The sequence below is a fragment of the Lygodium microphyllum genome, chromosome 6, assembly GCF_053477565.2.
Source record: "Lygodium microphyllum isolate KBCC chromosome 6, Lygodium_microphyllum_v1.1.10, whole genome shotgun sequence".
NCBI lineage: Eukaryota > Viridiplantae > Streptophyta > Polypodiopsida > Schizaeales > Lygodiaceae > Lygodium > Lygodium microphyllum.
Window position 1 is genome coordinate 138155693 of NC_141140.1, and position 10386 is coordinate 138166078.

At 40.3% G+C, this 10386-nt stretch overlaps 1 long non-coding RNA gene across 3 annotated transcripts in view; it reads right to left on the reverse strand.

Moving 5' to 3' along the window:
• The window catches only part of LOC148035195 (uncharacterized), a 3399-nt gene extending 581 nt beyond the window's left edge, over window positions 1-2818 (reverse strand). Inside the window, exons 1-3 of one of the 3 annotated variants that reach the window (XR_015691166.1) lie at window positions 2483-2818; window positions 2156-2288; window positions 1-938 (exon numbers count right to left, since the gene is read on the reverse strand). The exon at window positions 1-938 is cut by the window's left edge and continues 581 nt beyond it. This is a non-coding gene — a long non-coding RNA (uncharacterized LOC148035195). Of the gene's footprint in view, window positions 939-1484; window positions 1790-1951; window positions 2289-2482 lie in introns of those variants that run through there. The other 2 variants (XR_015691165.1, XR_015691167.1) reach the window with 2 other exon arrangements.
• Window positions 2819-10386: the final 7568 nt, after the last annotated feature.

Sequence of the window (10386 nt, forward strand, 5' to 3'; positions counted from 1 at the left end):
GCCAAAAAGGCTGCGATCTTCCAATATTTTTCAGTATCTTCCCTGGGAATCTTCATTCCTGCTCTATTCAATGGGTAGCCTTGAGGTTTACGAAATTTTACTGTTGCCAAAAAAGACTGCGATCTTCCAGTATTTCTCGATACCTTCCCTGGGAATCTTCATTCCTGCTCTATTCAAAGGGTAAGGGTGGCTGCAAAAGATTGCGATCGTCCAATATTTTTCGACATATCTTCCCTGGGAATCTTCATTCCTGCTATATTCAAAGGGTAGCTGCCAAAGGCTGGGATCTTCCAATATGACTTATTCAAGACTTACCTCTAGAGGTCATAGATTTGATTATCTTAACAGTAGGATAGTTTCTACAGCTCAGATGTGTGTGTCTATACGACGGTTGCTTGGAACGATGACCTTTGCGTTTCCCTCCCGGACGTAGCCACTATATAGGCACCAGTGCCTTTCAACGACCTAAAACCTTGCAACTCACCAAGTTAATCAAGAGAGCGAGCTAAAAGCTTGCAACTCACCAAGTTTATCAAGAGAGCGAGCTAAAAGCTATGAACACCATTGAGCAAGTGCTAATTGGTGAAATGGGTCGTGACTCGTGTTGGAATGTACTGCCTTCTGCACATCCTTACCACTTGAAGCTTCTGAGAAGTTGACTTGATGCAGAAGAATAATATTATGAACACCATTTACCTAGAAGATGGATACAAGATTCTCTACTTCTGAATCTACCCAAAAGGTTTATGGCAAGGCATTTCACTTCTGAAGATACCCAAATGTTTGGCTCGCAAAAAATGAACAAACCAAGGTAGCCAATCGCCGGAAGGTAGAAATTGAAGGTAGATGGCGATACAAACACCGATTATATCTTCCTTTCTGACTCATGGGGCCAAACCATGTACGTTAATTAGCCAAACCATGTCGCACAAATAGAACTGTCAAACACAGGCAGGAATTTAGTATGAGACTTGAGAATTTGCTTAACAAGAAAATATTTTTTGCTCACTTCTACTGCTCATGAACATGTATATATCCCAACAGCTCAAAACGTAGAAAAATGCCAGGACGTGCACGGCTTTAGGCTACGCCGAGATGATGGATGGAAGGAACCGACTCGCATGACATTGGCATCAATATAGATTATTTTGTTAAAATGAGATTGGCCAATTTCAGTTGTCTTTCTCACAGAGCCAACATAAACCATGTTTTCCCTGTACAGAGAACCCAAGGCCAGAACGAATCTGAAAAATGCGCCCGATCACAATTCTCCTAAGCTTGATTGCTGGAAACAGGCTGTCATCATGTTACATAAAATTCAATGTAACACCTTTGGAACATGGTGCATGATGCCCAAGTCTGTAGCACTTACACCAAACCAGCCCAACGAATGCGCGCCAGAACTTAAACAATACTAGAAGGCGGATAATTGGAAAGTTGGAACTGGGGACAGATATAAGAATTAAAAATGCCTAACCCAAAACTGGAGAAACTGTTTCAAAAGGTTGGATGAGGTGAACTGCAATGTCTCAGTCCAGAAATCATGTTCTTGCATGGAAAGAGCCTCAGAAAATTAACGCATCATAGAAGTGCAAAAGGCAATGTTGAGTAGGTTCTCCCTGGTAGTCCAAGGACTGAACCCCATATGCAACTCTGCGAGGTCTTCTTCTCATCACCGACACTGCATCACTCCTGAGAAAAGCAGAAGCAGAATGTGGCAAACTGCTGACAACGGCTTGATCAAATTGCATCGGCTACCTCTCTAGAAAGTATCTCGGATCTGATCCATCTGATCAATTTGCAGAAATCCTCAGATACGGGTTAAAGATCCCAAAATCATTCAGTATAAGCATGGTAATCACGGTAAATCATCATACGATCCTAGCCAAGACCATTGTGGCCGCAAACTGCTCAGATTACATAACAGGAAAAGTTCCTCAAAGCCTTTCACCTGGGAGGGGGCTGTTTAGAGTGAGCTAGGAAACCAATCCTCATAGCAGTTTACGTAAACCTCCTTACCACGACCCCACCCTGGAGGCACGTCATTCGCATCATGGCATAGGGCCTCTCCAGACATTCACAAGCTAGAAGCCCAGCCTTGCCCATGCAACCTTGAGTAGGGTCAATCAACAAAAGATGAAGCACTCTTGAGTACCTGCAGGTGAGGCGAAACCTGATCTGAAGTGACCAAATGTAGACTCATCTTTGGAGCCAAAGAGCCACAAGGCCAAACGGCAACGAGAGGATAAGACAAACGGGCAAAGGTCCCCTCGGACGCTGCAGGAAGCCTGTAAACACACCGAGAAAACTCAGGCCCGGCCTTCTCTGAGTCAGGCAAGTAACAATCGCATGCCACGGTATAGGAGACATCAACATGACTATGCCTGAAGAAACCAGGAACCAGACACAAAAGGCACGAAAACGAGACTACATCCGCAACAGATCAAGGACGAAGGCTAAGTAAATAGAAACGATTAAGCACCTCTCGCGAGAGAAATGTGGGCCGCATGGTCTGTCCCAAAGAGTAACTGCAGCGAAGCTGCTCTCCAAGGCGATGGAATATGCGACCCTTCCTGCGCTCCTGGCTCTCTCCTCTGGAGTGTCCTGTAACCCTAGGTAGTCCCCGCCGGAAAAGGAGGAAAGCACAGAGGGACAAGGAACACCGCAAGGGAGAGGAGGACGGCAGATGTTCGATATTCGACGTTAGCGCGGGACTCTACGGCGATGGCCGCTCCCGGTTAGGCGCTGAGCCGACGCCTCAGCCGTGAAAGAGGGCGTCGGGCCCCGTCATCAACACAGGGACAACGATGAGGCGGAGGGATTCCTGATTGAAATTTATAGATTTCGAGGTCAAACCCTAATCCTAACCCGAACCATCGTAGGCGGTACATTAATTAATCAATTAAAACTTAAAAAATCAAATCAAATCTTACCAACGCTGAAAAACAAGGCCGTGGAATCACAATGCAAGGAAGTCCTTAGAGCTGGGTCGCACTAGACTTTCAAAGGTTAACAACAAGGCTTGCCTCCCCCCCCCCCCCCCCCCAACTAATATCCTAGCCGCACTCTCGAGTGGGGGGACAAAATGCCAAGGTAGCGTCAAAACTCTAGAGAGAGGATTATCATTTGATTAGTTGATGCTAGTGTTTGTCTACACAATTGAAAAGGGAAAGACCTATATGTTTTAGTGATGTAAGCTTTGTGTTAACACAGGTTTTCATGGGCACTTGTGGGGTGTCAAGTATGGAAGCAAGCCCCACTGCCACCACGAACCCTTAGTGTGACTAGGGCCTAATAAGGGGAACAAGGTTGTCCTCCCTTTGTTAGCAGTAGGTGCAACCAACTCTGACTACATGAATCGGTATTTGAAAAGAAGACAAAGAAAATCATATAACTTGCTAAGGAGTTCAAGGTAATAGATTCACAGATTGTAGAAATATTGTGGCTTGCATTTTGGGGCATTATTACCAGATTGGATACATTCGGGAAGTCATAGGCTTTAAATAATGGATTATAGCAACGGTTTGGTTACTTTTGGTTCTAGATTGAACTATGTATTGGATGTTGGAAGCTTAAGGGCTGCTTAAGCTCACAACTTGCTTAACTAGGGGGGATTGCTTTTACCCGAAAGAATAAGGGTAGCTTCTGAAGAAGCACAAGGCCTGCTTGTTAATAGAAGCAAGGAGTTTATGATTTTTTGATAGAGATAAAGAATAAGATTGTGTTGTGCTTTGAATTAAAGAGAGCCTTGAGCTCTGGAACTCGTCAAGAAGGAGGTGAGTGCATTTTGGTCTAATTTGACCTCGGAGGAGGCCCACATAGTATTTCAATGGCAACTCATGGCTCTAGGTTGCTTCAATTAGCCTTCCAAAGAATTGGATGATTTAGAACTAGTTTCACACTGGAGCTATGTTGAACTAGTTAACTCCAAATTGGTTCACAGTAGAAAAGAAAGAACTAGTTGTTTTAAATTAAAAAAAGGCCAAATTATATGCAACTTTTGGGACCTCATAACATAAATCTATGGTAGAAAAGCAATTTGGAAGTTACATAAAGTGCTTCAGGTTCAATAAAGGAGGTGAATACATGTCAAATGAGTTTTCTAACTACTTCAGAGGTCATGGGATTAAGAGATAGGTTGCATGTAGATATACACCATAGTAAAATGGTTTTATAGAAAGAAAGAATCGGATCTATTAAACATGGCTTGTTGATGCACGATCTTTACCCTTAGCATGGTTTATTACATTAGTCTCAGTTAGATGCCTTGTGAAGTGTAGTTATATAGGGAGTTTTCAGGCATGACCTAAAGATATATTATGGGTGTCTCTCATATTTTTGGTCATTCTTTATTATTATGAATGGATGTATGATGGAGATTTCTAATTAATTGATGAGATATTGTGGTTGGCGCCATGACTTCCTCTGTGTTTTCGATATATTTCCAGTATATTCTTTGATTTATGTATTTGAATCACTGTTATGACTATTCTAGGATTCATTCTCATGCTTCTAGGTCATTATTTATGGGTTTCTCCCATTAGTTGCCTGATACATTACACTGTATTTACCACCCACACCTACAACAGTGTGCTAGGTTTCTCTATGAGACAATGCAATCTTATTATGTATTTTGCATAGATTAGGGGCTGCAACACTTTGGCGATCCTAACATTGTCATCCTAAACCTCTGGTTTGAAGCTCTTTAAAAAATAACTTTGTTTTATGGAAGAAAACAGAGTGCAATTCAAAGGGTTTTTTGTGTATATACATTGCCATTTCTTCCATGTATCTCTGGTTTAAAACACTAGGAAAATTAACAATGTTTGATGGCAAAAATATGAATTTCTTGTATCAAGCAATAATACACTTCCTAAAGCAAGATAATGCAATTCTACTATTACTGCCCTACATCTCTAATTTTATAGCCTAAACCTAAAAATACATATGTTTGATGCCAAAAATCTGAAATTGTTGTTAAAACCTGAGGCAATGACAAGCAAGTTGACATGGTCTAAAGGTGTAATTTTACATTTTTGCATATATGTTAGACAATTATCCACGCCCATCAAATGTCATCTTGACTCATAGCAAGTATAGAGAATTAAGGGAATTACTAGCACAATAGCGATAGCAGGGGATGTTGCGAAATGGCAGTGGTAAAGTAGGAGGATTTGCCACACTGGATGAGGAGGAATTGATATATTGTAGGTGGTACCATGATGCTGGTGCCTCTATATAACAAGTACCAATACTATGTATCATTCTCCTGCTACTTCTATAGAATCTCCTCCAAGTTCTCCAAAAAGAGAGGATGAAGTGCCTATTTTTTAAGATCAATCAACTCCTCTTGACCATGTGGCTGAAAGATTTTAGCATATGGTACTATAGTGCTGATAGGGAGTAGAGTAGTAACCACAAAGAAGCCTCTCAATTTTAATCATCCGCCCCCATTAAAGAAGAAACAACCAAACGCCATGATTCCCAACCCATAAGTTAATCCCAAGGTTAGAGCCTCCAAGTTCTCTAGAAAGAAGAAAGGGGATCCAGATTGCCATGTCATGCAATTCCAAACAAGGGTGGCCACATGTTTCAACAACATGTTCAAGGACCAAGTGAAGCTGCAATAGTTTGCAACCTTTAAAGATAAGGCCATGGACTGGTACAATACCTATTATGCTAGACATTTTACTACATATGATGGACTTACAATGATGCTAGGAGGCATATTCCATGGTGGATTCCGTGAGGTTTTGCGGTGGATTTCGTAAAATTATATTTATTTTTCGGGGCTTGTACACAAGGTGGATTCCTTGTGCGAAAAGTTGATGGGGACGCATGTCCTTTTCAGGCGTCACGTTAATTTAATGTGCAAGTGGGTGATTCCACAAAATACATATTTAAATTAATGGACGTTTATGAGTTCAGAGTGCGCACTCATATTAAATTAAGGTTAGGACAGAGTTCCAACCTATTTATTTATTTTGTAGCTGAAGATTGCTAGGTATTCACTTTTGTCAGTTTAATTTTATTATTTTCTAACAATTGTGAATGCTTCACTTGATGTGTAGAGCAGGCGGCGGTGGCACTGGGAAGCACTGGGTGATATCATGTATTCAAGTTATTTAGAAGAAATTATCATTTTTGATGGGCGCGCGTCTTAGGCATGGCACCAATATTTATTTTGGTGCTTATTTATTGAAGTGCTTGATATATATTTATATTTTATATGCGCATGGGTGCACGGTTTAAATATTCATTGTTCGACATTGTATTTGGGTATCGCTCGACTCTTAGGCTGCACAACCACTTTATTCTTTATTAGAACAAAAGCAAACACAAAAGCTAAAGCATGCTAATTGTAAAATTGGGCTGTTTTTTAGCTTGGAGATTAATAAAATATTAAATACATGCTTTGTGGAGCGCTCACACAAGGCATGGGGGGGGGGGGGGGGGAGATTGTACCCAATTGGTCTTTTTGCTTCATGTCATGCAAGTCTATTCTTCTGGATTTTGAGCTTAAAGTAGAGTTCTTTGTTCTTGGGGACCTTCCGGTGCTTGCTACGTACGCATACGGCATCCGACTTGCGCACCATACAAATGCTTTCCTAAATAGATTTAGGAAGCATAAGATAGCCACAGATGTCCTAAAGAAGCTGAACTAGATTCAACAAAATTCAATGTTGGTGGAGCATCATGCCCAAAAATGTAAAAGTTAGTTGTCTAAGAAGGACAAAGGTTCTTCTAAAGATACGAAGAGGGGAAAATTTTAAAAAAGATAAGACAACTTTGGAAAAATGGTTAGACAATAAAATAACAATATATTTGTTGGATAGGGGAGTTTTCAATACTCTATGGAATGTGAAGTCATGTAGCATATGTCAAAAGATGGGCCATGAGACTAAAGAATGCATGTATAACCCAATGGTGTAGAATGCGAGAGCGCAATCAGCATCGCTAGTGGCATTCAGTAAATCAAATTGCACTTGAGATTGCACAATGACAAGGATTTAAAGGTTCAACCCACCAAAGCAATGGGGCAATGACTAGCCAAGGTAGTGGAATAATGCCTAATAGAGGTATTAAGGGCCTTGCTACTGATGTGGTAGGCATGGACATATATCAAGGCCTAACCATGAGTTATGGGTACACTATAAGGCTAAGAGGGGGTTGTAAGACTGGTAATTAGCAAGAAATGCATTTGGTAGGAGCACCCCATGGATAGTAACCCACACAACTAGAGTCTTAGTCAAAATCAGTAAGAAATGCATTTGGCAATTAGTAAGAAATGCATTTGGTAGGAGCACCCCATGGATAGTAATCATCGACACTCACAATAGCAGTCTTAGTCAAAATATGTGCAAAGGTAACAGAGGGCTAGGCAACTAGAGCAAAAAATCTAAGAAATTTTGCATAAAAATGTGTCATGTAAGGGTGCATTATGTATAGGCCAACATGGTTTAGAACAGTATGTAGAATACGATTGTTCAAACTACATAATTGTAGAGGATTGTATGGATGAGATGGTAGTCTTGGTCATAACCAAGGTCAAAGCTAAGCCCAATATAAATTGGAATGAGCAAGAGAAGCCTAGGGAAGTAGCCTTCAAAGAACATGCGAAAAATTATTAGGAGTTGCTAATAGGGTTAGAATTTAGTAGCTAGCAACGAAGTCTAGATTCCCAAGGTTCACATGAGTTATTTGCAACATTAGCTAGAACTCCCTTTACAATTAACTTTTGAACAAATCGTTGATTTGATTCCAAGATTCAAGGAAAAACTCTTAGTAAATATTATATTGAATTGGAGGCAGCATGCTAAAGAGTAAAAAGATGTTTTAAATTGTTAAGCCATGATCCCCACACAATCTGAAGTGGTGGATTACAAAGTGCTAACTATCCAAGTGGAATACTTGGGCCTTAAAATTGATGATGTTTTATTAGATGGAGGCTCAAGAGTAAACATTATCCTGAAGAGTTGTATCTACCACACAAGTTACGAGGACTTGTAGTAGAATATTTCCAAGTAAAGATGGTTAACCACCAGTGGAGAATTTAGCCTTTGGGGATCTTGAATAATCAACTCATTCAAGTTGTAGGGCTGAAGTTTAACGTAAGCTTTGTGGTTATTTGCATGGAAGGTTTAAGAGATACATATCACAGGCTTTTAGGAAGGCCTTAGTTTAGATTGTCCAAGTTGAAGCAGGATTGGGATGCAAATACTATAATCATTCCTCATGGCAATAAGGAGGTAAAGTTACCCACAACCATTCAAGTAGTATTGAAATCTAAATATTGTCCATTGGTTCTTAGACAATAAATGTCACACCCAACATAGAAGATGATGAAGAGGAATTGTTCTTACAAGCTAATCCTACAATTGTACCCATTTTTGAGGTGAATGTTGAAAAGATTTTGTCAAAATATAATGTGGTTATAGCAACACCACTGTAGGAAACAAGTTTACCATTATAGGTAGAAGGTTCACCACTATAGGCAATAGGGTCATCACTGCAGGAAAACAATGACCTACTGCAACGGGAAGAATTTTACATTGAGGACACCAGTTTGATTACGCGCAAGACTTTTCAAGAGTGGGTTTTACAACCCAATAAGGGTCTTGTGGCTACAGAATTGTTAAGAGAATTTGAAAGTCGATTTGAGCAGTTGGATCTTGCAGAACAATAAGCTCTTGCAGGTCAGAAAATTGAATTGTTTCTATAGACAACTAATCCTGAGCTTCAAGAGAAGCTTGATGATTTGCTAGAGGATCAGACTACAGAGACAGGTTTGAAAATAGAGTGGAGACATGTCAAGGAAGCTGTTACTACACTTGTGAAGAAGCATAGAAGAAGAGAAAGATTGCATGTCTCTAGCTTGCCCACTATTATGTGCAAGTAAATAGATATATCCAGTAAGCCACCTACTTATGTGGCTAACCTTATGGCTGTACCTACTATTGTTCCCTCTATTAGGGAAGATGTCTTATATGAATTGGTCAAAAGCATGCAGGATCTTCAATTGAAGGATGCAAAATTGGATGAAAAAGGATAAGAGGAAAGGGGACGAAGCCCCTAAGCTAGGAAAAAGATGTATGTGGTGTGACAGTTTGCAGCATGAGAGAAAGGATTGTGCTGCCTATAAGGAGGCCTTGGCACGACAGCTCATCTTTTGGAAAGATGGCAAGATCCATGCACAAGAAACGGGATTGCCTCTTGCTTTGAATTTTGGAAAGGGAGGTATGCAAAAGTTATTGGAAGACTTGGCTATCCGAAATGCTTATGCGGCGGTACATGCTTCTACTTTTGGTCTACAGTTGGATAGAATGCATGACCAAGTGATGGTCCAAAGGCTGAAATATGGACACGTGCTTTACATGCAGTTGAAAAGAGAAAGGTTACTGATTGTGAAATGTCTCATGTAGGGCAAGACATTCGTGGCATAACTGGTTGGGAATCACCGGTAGATGTATATTCAGTGTATGCATATTTAGCAAAGGTACAAAACACGAATGTATTTGTGGAAGAAAAATGAAAAAGAGATGAAGATATTGCAGGGACATAAAAAAGAATGACAAGAAGAAGTGTGGATTAGCCTAAAGCTGCAAATCAGCCACCTCCCAAGCATGTTATGAAAGAGGTCAGTCAGGAGCAAAAACGTGATAGCAAACAAGAGGGCATAAAGAAGGGCAAGCAGCCAGGATATAAGTTGCAATCTAACATTGAGACAACCACATATCTTAAGAAGGTTCTTGAAGAACAGAACTTAAACAGTCGGGTGGAATTCACCTTGGGAGAGGTGCTGCCAACAAGTATTTAGGCACAACGTTCTAGACCATTCAAAGAATATACCAAAAGAACAAATTGAATCGAGTAAGCATTGATTGGCCTACGGGAGGTAAAGAAATTGATGTGGTGACTCAAAAAAGAGTAGGATAATGCTTTATTGGAAATAGAGGAGGCTCTGGATAAGGCTAGTCAACAACAAGCTATCATTGATGCAGAGTTAAAATATGAATATACTCTAAGTCAGTCAGCCAAAGTGCTTGACGATGATGTTCACGAAGTAAATTTGGAGGTTGGGTCAAGTTCTAAACTAATTAAGATGAGTCTTTTTGTTGAGAAAGATTTTATGCATTAGTTAAAAGGTACCACATGAATCTAAATTATGCTAAATAGGCGCAGAAAGGGATTAATAAACTTCTTAGAGTTGGCTTTATCAAGCCCATCAATGAAGTGACTTGACTGTCACCTATTGTGAGAGTACCCATAAAGAATGGCAATATATAGGTCTATGTTGATTATAGGAAATTGAATGCAACAACTATCACTGATCCATTTCCTCTTCCATTCACTCACTTTTTGTTGGATGATGTAGCAGTTCATGAA